This window comes from Notechis scutatus, chromosome 3, assembly GCF_049901735.1.
Source record: "Notechis scutatus isolate UNSWTSFEM ecotype Mainland chromosome 3, rNotScu1.2, whole genome shotgun sequence".
Classification (NCBI taxonomy): domain Eukaryota; kingdom Metazoa; phylum Chordata; class Lepidosauria; order Squamata; family Elapidae; genus Notechis; species Notechis scutatus.
Genome location: NC_142011.1, coordinates 56567411 through 56582211, shown reverse-complemented (window position 1 = coordinate 56582211; position 14801 = coordinate 56567411).

Below are 14801 nucleotides of genomic sequence, written 5' to 3'. Positions count from 1 at the left end.
GAAGTATCAGCACTGTCGTTTTTAACATCATCCACCTTCTTGCTCACCAGATTGATTGAGCCGATTGTCACATCTTTGAAAATACCTTGTCAGGGTCTGGCAGATTTACTACTTAACAGTAAGCATATATATTCTTCCATTCTTTATAATATGCCTCACCTATGAGAGATTCTGAATCTTTTTTTTTTCTCCTCCTCTGACTTAGTTCATCCTCTCAGAGACTTCAAAAACAGAGCAGAAAATGCACCGCTGTATATCTATGACGGAATACACAAAGCAATGTTAGAGCCAGGGTTTAAATTTAAATAACGTTAATAGAAAAATAGCTTGATTCGAGTCCCTTTCTTTTAACAGGCATTCCATCCACTTTATAACAGATAACAGATAATCAGAGTTGGAAAGGACCTTTTGGTCATCCCGTCCAACCCCCCAAGCGGAGACCCTACACCAGGGGTCTCCAAACTTGGCAACTTTAAGCCTGGAGGACTTCAATTCCCAGAATTCCCCAGCCAGCTTTGCTGGCTGGAGAATTCTGGGAGTTGAAGTCCTCCAGGCTTAAAGTTGCCAAGGTTGGAGACCCCTGCCCTACACCATTTCTGGCAAATGGCAGTCCAATCTTTTCTTGAAAGTCTCAAGTGATTATCTGTGATTTGCACTGATTTCCTGGACGCGGTCAGATCACCCAGAGTTCTATGTGCCGCGATTTATTTATTTTTGACACCTTCTCATTTTTTCCATCCTCCTGAGTTTTGCAGGTCCCGCTTCCAACGAGTCGTAGAGATGCCGGGGAATCAGGCGCGTCGTTTCCCGCCTCGTATAAATGGCTGCATTCTCTCCGATTCTTCCCAAATCTGCTGGCGCTCTCGTAGCGCTTCCCTAGCTTACTAATCTTGCTACACGAGGTCTTTACTGATCCACCGGATCTGGAAAAGCAGAACTAGCTGCCCGATGAAAGCGATACCGCTGAGTTTAAGGCGGTAGTAGCGGAACTTCGACTGAGGAGAGCTCGCAAGCCGTTAGTCCCGGTTCGGCTATCGTAGTCGGACCGTACCCAAACATTTCTCTTAAAAAAATGAATAAATAAAGAGACAATGCAAAGGGAAATTTGCAGAGGCAATCTTTTTCATTCCCTTTTGGGCGCGTAGCAACATTTTTTTTTTTTTTCAAAGCAAAAGATATTGCCAGCTGCAGTTGTCAGCAATGCAATTCTGTAGGAAGAAAAAAAAGCCTGCCTTAGACAATTGGGACCACCTCAAAAATTTTTGATTAGGATGATGAATCTATCTGGGTGTGAGGTGGGTGTGTAGGTATCTCGTAATGGCAGCTTCTGGGGTGGGGGGGAAGCTGCATCTCGGATCTGATTTTGGTTTCTGAGCCCAACCATTGTGTTGATTCAGTGAACTAAGATTAACCCTGACAAAATGCATGTGTGAAACTAATCATGTATGAGGTTGGAGTGAACCTCACTAGAGTGCTTGTGTCTGTGTAAAGGCACCTTTATGGATTCGTATCATTTTTGCCCCACAACTCAAAAGGCCTCGTCTTGTCCATGAAGCTGTGTCAGAAGAATGAGGACACTCCAAAAGCAACAGTAGGGCTCACACATTTGGAAGTAATCAGTAGAATATATATTACCACTAATGAGGAAGTCTTACTGTATGTAAGGTGTCAGATTCTAAAACAGCTTCCTGTTTATCCTGCTAAAAATATATTTGACCACACTCAGTGGGAATCCTGAGAGATGTAGCTGCCACATACAGCTAGTCCTTGACTTACAACAGTTCATTTAGTAACCGTTCAAAGTTACAACAGCACTGGAAAAAAATAACTTATGACCAGTTTTTCACACTTGTTATAACCTTTGTAGAATCCCCACGATCATGTGATCAAAATGCAGATGCTTGCCAACTGGTTCATATTTATGAACATTGCTGTGTCCCAGGGTCATGTGATCACCTTTTGCAACCTTTTGACGAACAAAATCAATGGGGAAGCCAGATGCACATCGACTGCACTGATTCACTTAGCAACTGTGGCAAGAAAGGTCGTAAAATTGGGCAGAAAAACTCACTTAACAAAAGTCTCACTTAACAGCAGCAATTTTGGGCTCAATTGTGGTCGTTAGTGAAGGCCTGCCGATATCTGGAAGACACTGGGAGGGGGGGGTAGAAAAGCTGGATGTGGTTAGTTCAGCCTTCTGGCTACAACATTGTTTCTAGAGGAATTTCCAGCATATCCTCTTTTGCCCTCTTCAGTTGCCTGCAAAAGTGCAAGGCTTGGCCCAGCCATAGTTACAACGTTTCCTTGTGAAATGGCCTAATTGTGCAGTGGCTGTTTTGAATCTCTACTTTTAGCAACACCAAATAGAGGCAAGAAAGGTACTGTGTTTTGTAGTATCATCATGGGACCTGTCAAATGCTGTTTATTGTAAAACAAAGTAATATTTTTAGAGTACCTATCACAATTGCCAGCTCTGTTTAAACAGGTATCAGAAGATAAGTACCAGAAAGGTAGGCACAATTTGAGCAAAATAAATGGCTAACCAATGTACAGAAAATTGTGTTCTCCCCAAGGAGATTAAAGCACAAAGACAATAGAGAAAACTATTCAGTGGAAGCAAAAGAATGGAAACTGATAACAAGGCAACTATGATCTTATAGACAACGATCTCTCATCCCTTGATTGGCAATCTCTATTCACTGGATGCAATACCGTTGAAGACCATTATAACATATTTTTACTTGAAGTCAAAAGAGTCATCAAACTATATGTACCAACAACAACTCCCAAAACAAAACAAAAAAGCAGATTACCCATATCAATAAGGAAACTTCAATCCAAAAAGAGATCACTCTGGCGGAAAAACAAATCTGGTCACGTTGCCAATTTCAAAAACCGATACAAAAATCTATGCCACCAGATAAAGACCGAATGCACCAATTATCACATTAAACAAGAGGAAAACCTTCTAAGCACCAATTCCACCCGCTTTTACAATTTTGTAAACAACAAACTAAAAGACTCAAGGTCCATCCCTCCCTTGATAGGACCTGATGGTAAAGACTGCAACGACGACACCATTAAAGCCAACATCTTTAACACATTCTTCGGCTCAGTATTTGTAAACAGCAATGGATCATGCCCAATATTTCCTAGCCGTACCACAGATAACAACAATGATCTAATACATATCGATTTCACAGAAGACAATGTTGAAAAAGCAATACGCAACCTAAAACCATCTCTATCTATTGGACCGGATGGAATATGTGCCTACTTCTTAAGAAAGCTATCCACTGCCATAGCCAAACCTCTAAGCATAATCTTTGAAAAATCTTTCAGAACCAGCTCCTTGCCTAACCTATGGTCACAAGCCACAGTCATCCCCATCTTCAAAAAGGAGACCCAAGCCTAGTTGAAAACTACAGGCCAATCTCCTTATGCTGCGTCACCTGTAAAGTCATGGAATCAATTATTAACCAATCCATCATCCTTCACTTAGAGACAAATAACCTACTCTCCAATAAACAATTTGGTTTCAGGAAAAAACTATCCTGTAATCTGCAACTCTTACACTGCAAAAACATATGGACGACACAACTCGACCAGGGCAAAACAATAGACGCAATCTACATAGACTTCTGTAAAGCCTTTGATTCAGTGGTACACGACAAACTACTCCTAAAAATAAAATCCTATGGTATCTCTGGACAACTGAATAACTGGATAGAAGCATTCCTGTCAAACAGACAACAAATGGTCAAAATCGGGACGTCCTATCAAATCCAGTACCTGTCAATAGTGGTGTTCCCCAAGGCAGTGTTCTAGGACCAACTCTCTTCATACTCTACATAAACGACCTCTGTGATCATATTAAGAGCAATTAGCGTTCTCTTCGCTGATGATGTAAAGCTGTTCAATACCACAGACAATACTGCTACCCTACAAAAAGATCTTGACTATGTATCCGAATGGTCAAACAAATGGCAACTTCAAATCTCAACAAATAAATGCTCTGTCTTACATATTGGCAAAAAAAATCAGAAAATAAAATACAAGCTGAATAGTCAAGATCTTGTTGATGACCCAAGCTCTGTAAAGGACCTTGGAATACTCACCTCTAATGATCTAAGTGCTAGAGCACACTGCAACTACATAGCCAAAAAGGCATTAAGAGTTGTTAACCTAATCCTACGTAGCTTTTTCTCTGGTAATATCACACTACTAACCAGAGCATACAAAACATTTGCTAGACCAATACTCGAATACAGTTCATCAGTCTGGAATCCACACTACGTATCTGATATTAGCACAATTGAGAAAGTCCAGAAATATTTCACAAGAAGAGTTCTCCACTCCTCTACTCGCTGTAGAATACCTTATGCCACCAGACTTGAAATTCTAGAACTAGAAAACCTTGAATTACGCCGTCTTCGGTCTGACTTAAGCATGGTATACAAAATCATACATTGCAATGTCCTACCTGTCAATGAATACTTCAGCTTCAACCATAACAACACAAGAGCACACAATAGATATAAACTCAAAGTAAACCGCACCAAACTTGATTGCAGGAAATACGACTTCAGCAATAGAGTGGTCAATGTCTGGAATACTCTACCCGACTCTGTAGTTTCTTCCCCAAACCCCAAAAACTTTAACCTTAGACTGTCTACTATTGACCTCACCCCTTTCCTAAGAGGTCTGTAGGGGGCGTGCATAAGCGCACCAACGTGCCTACCGTCCCTGTCCTATTGTTTCTCTTATTCTTTTATTTTTCTTATATGTAACCATTTCATGTATTCACAACTATGTATACATTTATACTTATTATCTTGTAAACAATTGGCAAATCAAAATAAATAAAAAATAAAATAAAGTTTAAATGGAGTACATGAAGAAAATAAGCAAGGATATCCACAGGTTATGGTAAAAAAAAAAAAAATAAGATGATAGTCTGGCTTTTCTATATGTCCAAAATAACATACTGGCTAAACTAAAATCACACCACTATGGCCACCATCTTGACTTTTCTTTAACCATATCCTGTGGAAACCCCTGAAAACATGAGTTATAACATTCAAAAAGTTCAAAATGGACTATGATACATTTAACAGACCGGTAATTAGCTGAAGAATAGAGGTCAGAAGCAGAAGTTGCAAGAGATTCCCACCAAAAGATAAAGCAGGAGAATATTTTAATTACAAAGAATAAGCATTATATCAGCCAAAAGGCTGAAAAAGTGCACATCCCCTTTCATCTTCTGCAATATCCACAGAATATGCTGACGTCATCCACAACTTATAAGTATACAGTTCTGTAAGGCTGACATCTAAAAATAGTTATCAGCCAGAACTTCACTTTCTGATTTTACCTGATATCCTTACATATTTGTAATAGTGGAGAACCTCCATCCTCATCCTTACATATTCTCTGAAATCTTCCTGGGATTCAATAAACCCAGGCAAGGCTGCAGCAGAAAAAAAAAAACCTTAATAGGAGGTGCTTTTTCAAGAGCCAACTGAACTTTGTTTTTCTATGAAGACATTTCGCTTCTCATCCAAGAAAGTCCAGTTTCCTCTTGAAAATCCAGTTGTCTCATCCAGTTGCCTCTTGAAAAAGCACCTTTGGGATGTTGGAAGAAATATCCTTCTGGGTTCAAAGTTCCAAGTGGGAAGAAAGACACTGTAAACATGGTGACTGCTTGGAAAGATGGTTCAATGGTGGACAGGATCACACGGCTTGGATATCTTGGGTGAAAAAAGGGGAAGAGATGCTGAGAGTCCCTGGGTTTTATGCCTTCTATGGTCTTTGAACTTCCTGGGGCACAGGAAGAGTATCCTGATTGGTTGTCAGACTCCCATGGGGCCATGCAGGGGTAGCTTCCTTGAATCTTGCTTGGTGATGTAATCTTCCCAGGTGCCATGTAGTGAGATGGGTAGAGGGCTAATCCTATCATGTCCTGAGGGCCGTGTCTTAATCCCATCACCCTAGAGCTGAAGGGGGGGCGGCAGGGAACTGCTTTGCCTTTGAAAACATGTTTCTCCTTTTCTCATTCAGGGAAATATAATATTCTGCCTTTTTAATATTCCCTAGAATATTTCATTCTTCTAGGAGTGGGGTGGGTTTTAACTTCCAACAGGGACAACCATGACCTGGATGACTGAGAATTCATCCATAGACATTTAACAGGACTTGCTTCATAATAAATTTGAATTTGAATTTGAATTCTTTATTGTCATTGTACATACACAGTATACATACAATGAAATTCACTTAACACCCAGAGACCAGACCCAACATGCGCACACACACATAACAATCCCCAAACACCTCCACCACCAAAATTTCCCACCCCCTAAAAACACACAAGCATCCACACAACAGACCAAGTAATGCTGTCCAACAGCTCACTGATGGTGGTCCTTAAGTTCATTGTTAAGTGCAGTTATAGCTCTGGGATAAAAACTCTTCAGAAAACATGTGGTCCGAGTTTTAATTGTTCTGTATATTCTGCCAAAATGCAACAGTTCACAAAGATTGTAAGCAGGATGGGAAGAGTCTCTGAGAATGTTGTGCAACTTCCTCAAACAGCGAGATGCGAAGATGTCATCCAGGGCTGGTAGCTGGAGCCCAATGATATTCTAGGCAGTTTTAAAGATTCTCTGTAGTGCTTTTTTGTCCACTACAGAGCTGCTCCCATACCATATAATAAGATAAGATCACAGAATAAATATCAACAGAATCTTTTTTTATGTTAAGGGAATTATATAAAAAAAAAATAGAATCCAAGAGAATTAAAACACAATATTAAAGGGAAGTATTAAATCATATTGATAATAGCTGTCTTAAAACAAATTGATTTAAAAGCAATAAGCAAAAGCAAAAGACATAGATAAAGGAATGAGATGTTTAAAAAAGCCAAAAGCTGGGGTATAGCCAGCTAATAAAAGGAATTTTTGCTTGACATTAATTTGGGCATTTAGAAAATAAAAAGATACATGCAAACTGAATTCCAACTGGGAGAAAAGACAATTATATTCAGATAGTATTGCTACAACTTAAATAGAGCTGCTTTAGGCACTCTTTTTAGTTTTACACTGTGAAGAAGTTTTTGTCTCCCTTCAGTATCAACATCATCTTCTTCTATTTTAAGTTCAGAAAGAAAGTCAACAGTCATGAAGTATTGCCTTGCTGCAAGCAGCTGACTTAAACATGGAGTTGACCAGATCTGGTGATAAGTTGAGACTTTTTGCCCCAACTGTGGAGTTCAACAAATTACTTGTGCTTAAGTAAATGATTTTAACTAGGATGTCTTGCTAGTAATTGGACTTTAGATCTGCAGTGCTCTTGAAAGTGCTTCACTAAATAACTATCATGTCAACAAGGTAACAATATTTTTATTTGCAAAAATAGGATAACTGCTGGTTTTTGGTGAATGTGCAAATGTAACTTTTTTTTTACTGCTCTGCCTTAACATTGTTTTTATTTTCTTATTTTCTGTCATTTTAATAGCTGCTGTTGTTTTGAGTAGCTATTATACATAATTTAACAAAGCACATAAAAAAACCAAAATGAATATTTCTGCCAGAAATACACTGACTTAAGAGGATGGGGAAAGCTGTTGATTTGCATAGATTTTATTGTCTTTGTTGAAGATATATAAAGTTCAATGAGGGGATTGAATGAGGTGTCCTTGGTGTTCTCTGAACTTGGTTATTTCCTTGCAGACGTTTTATTACCCAAACTAAGTAACCTCTTCGGTGCACTGATGATGTTACTTAATTTGGGTAATGAAACATCTAAAGGAAAACAGCCAAGCTCAGAGAGCACCAAGGACCCCTCTTTTCAAGCCTGAGCTATAAATATTCTCCTTTATTGGTTAATTGAATACTCTAGTCTTGTATAGGTAATAGCCTTTTTCAACAACCTCTATCAAGCCTAAGCTAAGACATCTATGTGTGAGCCAAAGGGGGAAAAAATGGCACTTAGTCTCACCCCATTTCCAAAAGAAAAACTGAAATTAAAAAATAGCATTGAATGAAAAACTAGTGCTGGTGATGAGAAAGAATTAACTATCCTATGTGAAGGTATAGTAACAGGTTAGTTTAGGAGGCAACCAGGTAGGTCATATGGCACGCAGTTCTGTCCTCAAGATATCTCCTGATGTGACTTCCTCACTCCCAATAGATCTGAAAATCCATTGAGCTAGTCAGTTGCTCAAGTAATCCTGCTACTCATACCTTTGCCTGTGTGAGTGTGTGCTCACAGAGATTGGAAATAAAAAGGCCATTGCTCATACAGGCCATGACCTGCTTCCATCAAAAGGTGAGGGAAACAATTATCTGGATAGTTAAGTCAGAGAGCAGCAAGATTGTAATTTGTTAGCATGTGTTTGGTGCCTCTAGAAACACTGTAACATGTTCTCAGGTGTCTTTGTGCTGGAAAGACTTCATATAAAACCAGCTTGTGTAATGCAGTAAATCTTGAAATAGGATCCCTGCAAACCTAATCCACTGGGTGGGGGGGATGGACGGAAGACTGCTTCCTGGACACAGAGTTCCTGCTCAGTTAAAAGAGGACAGCTAGGGAGGCCTTTGCACAACTTCATTTAATATCTTAGTTGCATCTGGCCAGTGTATGGCTTGATTACTTCAATACCTCTTCATAGAGTTGCCCTGGAAGCTTCAATTGATCCAGAATGCAGTAACATAGGGCAGTGTGATGGCATAACTGGGTATGGCCAATAATTGCCCATGGAACACCTCTCCTCTGTTAACTGCAGTGGTTGTCAGTATGCTTCTGGGGGCAATCCAAGGTGCTCTTCATTAGCTATGAAGTCCAATTAGCATAGGGCCTCTTTACTTGTCTCTAATATTATCTGTCTGGATAATTCAATCCAGTAGGGTTACTGCATTTCTGGTTCCTTTGATTAAATAATTCATTCTATCAGTATCCTGGAAGTGCACCTTCTCTGTTATAATGCCTGCCACTGGAAATGAGGTTCCTCCTGAGATACACATGCCCACAATCTGTTGGTATTTCTAAGAGATTTGAAGACCTGGCTCTTTGCCTGGGTTTACTTTGGCTATTACCCAGTTTGCGCCATCATTTGTTCCCTTTTTTAAAAGAGAAATCATTGTATTATTTTATTGTTTGGAGTGTTTTTTATTTTTATTCTGTGAACTACTCAGACCTATTGTGAAATGGATGGTATAAAATGTAATAAAAACATACAAGCAAAAAAGATTAATGACGTAATTCCTAGATCATGTGATGATGTTTCTGCTCCACTTAAAAGTAAAGACTTGAATAACCATCAAATCAGATGTTAAGAGAATATAATACTAGAGCTCTGAAATTAACTTTGATGTATTTGATTGAGTGTGTGTGTATTTTTCGTGACATTTGTGGTCAGTTTTGTGGTCAGACAATACTAGAAAGAGGTAATTGTCTATCACCTCATAAATTTGTAGGATTGTACACAGGGGTGGGATCCGACAGGGTTAACTACCGGTTCGATGATTTATGAGGTTCGGTGATTTACAATGTGCTTCCCTGCACATGCCCATGCCTGTAAATCGTCATCAGCCTGGTGCCTGGACAGCTGAGCAGCGCTGCGTGCCGAGAAGCAGCCTTTGAAAAAAGTACTTTTTTCCTGCTTTTTTAACTGCAGCTGTGCCTTGCTCAGCAGCTGAAGTTGAAAAAGCAGGAAATAAAGGTTAGGTAAGAGCCCAGGCGGGCGTGTAGGCAAAAACATCAGCAGACATAGAACCGGTTGTATGTCTGCTGCTGTTCAGAGCTACCAGTTCTACAGAGGTGGACAGAACCAGTAGAAACCCACCCCTGATTGTACAATATATGGAGTCAGATTTGCAATTGGAGCCAGAATAGGAGAATTTGACTAATGAAAATTAGCCGCCTTGTTTCATCTTAGCTGACTACATTGTTTTCCCAGGTGAAGAAAAATACTTATGTGAAACATATACTTGGATGCTAGAAACTGTAACTAGTGTCCATACGACAACTGGTGAAGCAGACACTGTTTTTGTCCTCACCAATGAATGGTTCTTAGAAATAATGCTGTCTAATTTCAATGCTCCTTTGAAAATTTAAGTCAGAATATATGCATAATATACTGTATTAATAATTTGACTTCTTGGTAAAGAGAGCAGAAGTCAGATCAAGCCTTGCATACTCAAATAGAAGGTATGTAAGAAAGAAGGAACCCTATTCTCTCTGTATTAGACAAATTACAGTTTAGGGGAGGAATTAGCATGAGGTCTAATTTACTGCCAAGTCTGGGTCAGGAAAGCAGAGAATTGAACGGCTACTGAGTCAGCCTTGTAGAACTATTATTAACCTTCAAGAATTAATGTATACCAAGCATATTACTAAGGATGAATACTTGTCTGTTCTTATTCCACATTACTCCGGTATGTATGTTCTGTGATATATCATCTCAACTATTAATCATTCTAAAGCATACTACAGAAGAAAAGATTGAATGTGACAGCCCTATTCTTTCAAATAAGCTATCTAAAACTCTGGCAGTTGTGGTTTTGATAAGCTAGATGATGATAAGCAAAAACAAGAATCTGAAGAAGATATTGATAGTAGGAAAGTGAAATTGCTCAATTTTATTTTAAGGCAGAAGAGCTAAAACATGAATTGTGTGTTATATTGTTCAAACTTTGGCTGCAAAGTTGACCCAAGGACTTTGAAGAATGTGTAAGTTTTAACTTAATTAAATTAACTTAATACAGCAAGTAATGTATTGAAAATGAATACAGCAATAGTTGATTGTTCCAAAATGCAAATATATATATATGTGGATAGCAGAACTCCACTGAACATAAAATGCAATGGATAGAACTCAGAAAGAAGCCAAACTGGCTACTATTAAAGTCCTTATTAGTCCTTACAAGATGCTGACTACATCTTGTCCTGTCACAAAAGTATCAGATGCTATGAAATATATTGGTATCTGTTACATTACTTTTTCTTTTTGGAAAAGAAAGTGAGAGCAGCTTATCTGGACTCCTTAAGACAATTGAAAGTGCCAACAAAAAGTTAGGGGATTAAGCCTTCCTTGGTTATCAACCTTCAAAATTTATACCCCTTGCCTTTTACTCAAAGTTCCTGCATGGCATGGGGTGAGTCTAGAAAATTGCAGGGAAGCACATAGTGGCATAATCATTTTCCATTTGGCTATTCAGGGCAGTGTGAATGGGGGGCTGAAATAAAAATTGAACACCAATTTCTACCAATTGTCAGAGCTAGTATTAAACCAACTTCAAAGTCTTTCTTGAGTTATTTGCTTATCTTTATATCATTCAAACAATTCTGCTATTAATCTGGTATATTTTTCTAGTTTTAGACTATAGGTTATTATACACTTGTACTGTTGGTAACCCCTTTGGCCAAATACAAGTGATTGGCAATGTATAACAACTAGTAAGGTTCAGTAAACCATTTTATATATTACATTCATATCCATAAATAAGAACTGCCAGATAGTTGACAAATTGTATACATAGCAAGTGGGCTGGTGCATTTTGTCTGGTAGTTGTGCAATCAGTAGAAATGTAGTTTCCCAGTTTCATATTAAGCTCCAGGCAGTGCTCTGATATATTGAATGGTGGGTGGGGCATTCTTGCTTTTTATTCAGGCAACAGAATATTATGGACTTTACTACTTTTAGTACACACATTATATAATGCACACATTATGATTCAGGGAGTAGGATACATTCTTCCTAAGTATCTTCCCAACATCTGTCAGGACATTACTTTAAAATTTAATTGCACTTTTATAGCTAGTATTCACACTTACACACGACTTTGTTTCATCCAGTGGCTCTTTCTATCTTTACATTGATATTTTTAGGAGTACTTTCTAAAGAAAACTACACATGATTCTGCCCAGCAAATCTCCAAATGACAATAAAAGGGATAATTAAAGTAAATTTAACTAAATAGACAAAGGCAAGAAGATGAATCAATGAGCAAAGAGATTAGTTACATTTTCTTAGCTATCTTGCTGCTAATGGAATTCATCTATAGAAATATATCAAGTGTATTTCTAAGAAAAACATCCAAAGCTAAGGCCTGAAAAGAAAATGAGTACAAAATGAGTACAGGCTTTTCTGCAAGTAAGGAGCCAAGACTTTGTCTGATCAGTTAACAAACTGCCAGAGGCTGGGGCAGAGACACCCAGGAAGTAAGCATTTCAACCAATCTTAGCAAATTAACAGTGATAAGGATGAAAAAAATATTTGCCCATTTTAGTTGCTGTTTATTAGCTGCAAAACCATTTATGGTACAGCTCTGATCTTTATCAGGATGTGTCCTCCAAAATAATTTTGCAATCCTAGTAGGTGATGTGAAGAGGATCTGCTCAAGATCTTGGTCCTCAAGAAAAAAGGGACATATTAACAGAGTTGGAAGGGACCTTGTAGGTCATCTAGTCCAACCCCCCGCCCAAGCGGGAGACCCTACACCATTTATGACAGATGGCAGTCCAATCTCTTCTTGAAAGTCTCAAGTAATGACTCTCCCACAACTTCCAAGGGCAAGCTGATCCATTGGTTGATTGTTCTCTCTGTCAGAAAGATTCTCCTTATTTCCAGGTTAAATCTCTCATGAGCTTCATATAACAGAATTTTCTCCATGATGAAAACAAAATAAAAACATACAAGATAATGCTGAAACTCAGCAGCAATTCAAATTTCTAACATAGGAGAAGTTATCTTCAGTCTGCTACATTCCAGAAATGTTGGGAATTGCAGTTCCAATGCAATTGGAGGCCATCCAGTTTGCTGGCTTTCTATTATGAAAATGATAAATGGCTAACATTCCAAGCTCAGTTCTGCTACAGTTGCACTCTTTATCTTCTGAGAATTTTCTCTTTCTTTGCTGTCAGTCTTGACTAAACACAAGTTAAACCAAATACCATATCAAAACGGAAAAAAAAAATAGTTTGGCTCGCTTTATAAATAAATAACATTCTGCAAATCTAATAGGGCTTGTACGGATGAATGGTATGCACAGTATTGTTTTGTATGGTCCTGACTGGATGGTATCTGGTAAAATAGTTAAAATTGGAGCTTTAGGAAACTATGTCACTTTCCACTTCCTGCTGTGTGTCCAAGTGTCTGGAAACAAGACCCAGTTAGTAAAAGTTAACAAATAAACAAACGGAAGGTCAGCTCAGCTGCAGTGAACATGATATCCTGTCAGGCTCAAAAATCCTCTTCAACTCTACAGCAGCTCCTGCTGGCTTTCCTCCCTTTTCTCTAGTACAAGCCAAGTACAAGAGCATTACTGTGCTAGCCTCCCTTCATCCCGGCCTCTCACAGGATGGCTGATCTTAGCTAGTTCCTAGGCAAGATATTAAAAGTTTCTAGCCTTGCTAGTGTTTTTTTCTAGTGTTTTTAGTAAGTCACTGTTCACACAATCCTTGTAGCAAAATAAACGGTCCCGTCTGCATATTTGCCAAACTTTTAATTTCTTTTACATAAAGTATTACAAACATGCAGACTAAGCCACAGCATAAATATTCAACAGTATTGAGAAGAAATGTTGCTTTAATGACTGATATACAGTTTTAATAGGAGTCTGGACCTCAGCAAAGGATATTGTTGTAGGTCTTAGATGAGCAGTCACATCTTTCTTCTCCTGTAAACGCTTAAATTCCTGATTTTTTTAAAAAAAATAACACGCCCTGTTTTGTAGGACTAACCAGTAATCCTGAAGAGGGAAATATGATTTGTAGTATATGGGGATGCTCAGGTGTGAAGATTGACAAATAAGAAACCAACAATCTTTATTTTTGTTTTTAAGTGCTCTCAGAAAAAAAATAAAGCCAAGACTGGTGTTTCAGCATTTTCAAGAAATACTTTGATGATGAGTTCATTAATTAGTTAAAAACAAGGAATTATAAAAGCTTCCTATACTATTTTACACATGGAAACTCTGAAGGAAATTTCATTAATTTTGATGCAATTAACTCTCAAAGCCAAAATTATTCACATTATAAGACGAAGCGGTCACAACAGCCATTTGTTCTTGGATTCTATGCCAAGAGATATGGTAAAAAGCAGCTCATCTCACTGGTATGTCATAGGTTGTATTGTCAGAAATTTTTTGGATTTAAATACATAAAATCATAAATATATTATAATGCAGTCTACGATCCAATTACTAATTTCATTCATAAACAATTGCTATGTATTTTGTATTTGTTTAAACAAAAGTAATCTGAAATAACTACTCAGCATAGATACATCATACTGCATCGGAAAGTCAGTTCGATGTAGTGGTTAAGGTGCTGGCCTAGAGACCAGACGACTGTGAGTTCTAATCCTGCCTTAGGCATGAAAACCTGGCCAGATGACTTTGGGTCAGTCACTCTCAGTCCAGTTCGCATCACAGGGGTTTTGTTGTGGGAAAATAGGAGGCAGAAGAATTATGTATGTTTGAATTATAAAACAAGAATTATATATCTTTTAACATATAACCTTTGATATGTTTAAATAAGGGGAATATAAAACTGTAATAATAAAATAGTAATAATGTAGAAATTAAATATTTTTAAAAAATATAGACCTATGAATTCTTGCATTTTGTATTTTTCTACTAATTTATTTTGCCAAATTACATGCCACAAGAAGGGAGAGGTTTGTTTCTCTCATTTTGCTTATCTTCATTCCATATTCTAGGAGTTTCACTTTCTATTTTTGTTCCCTTGACCTAAATCTAATGAATTTCCAAATACATACCCAAATATGAACACCTATT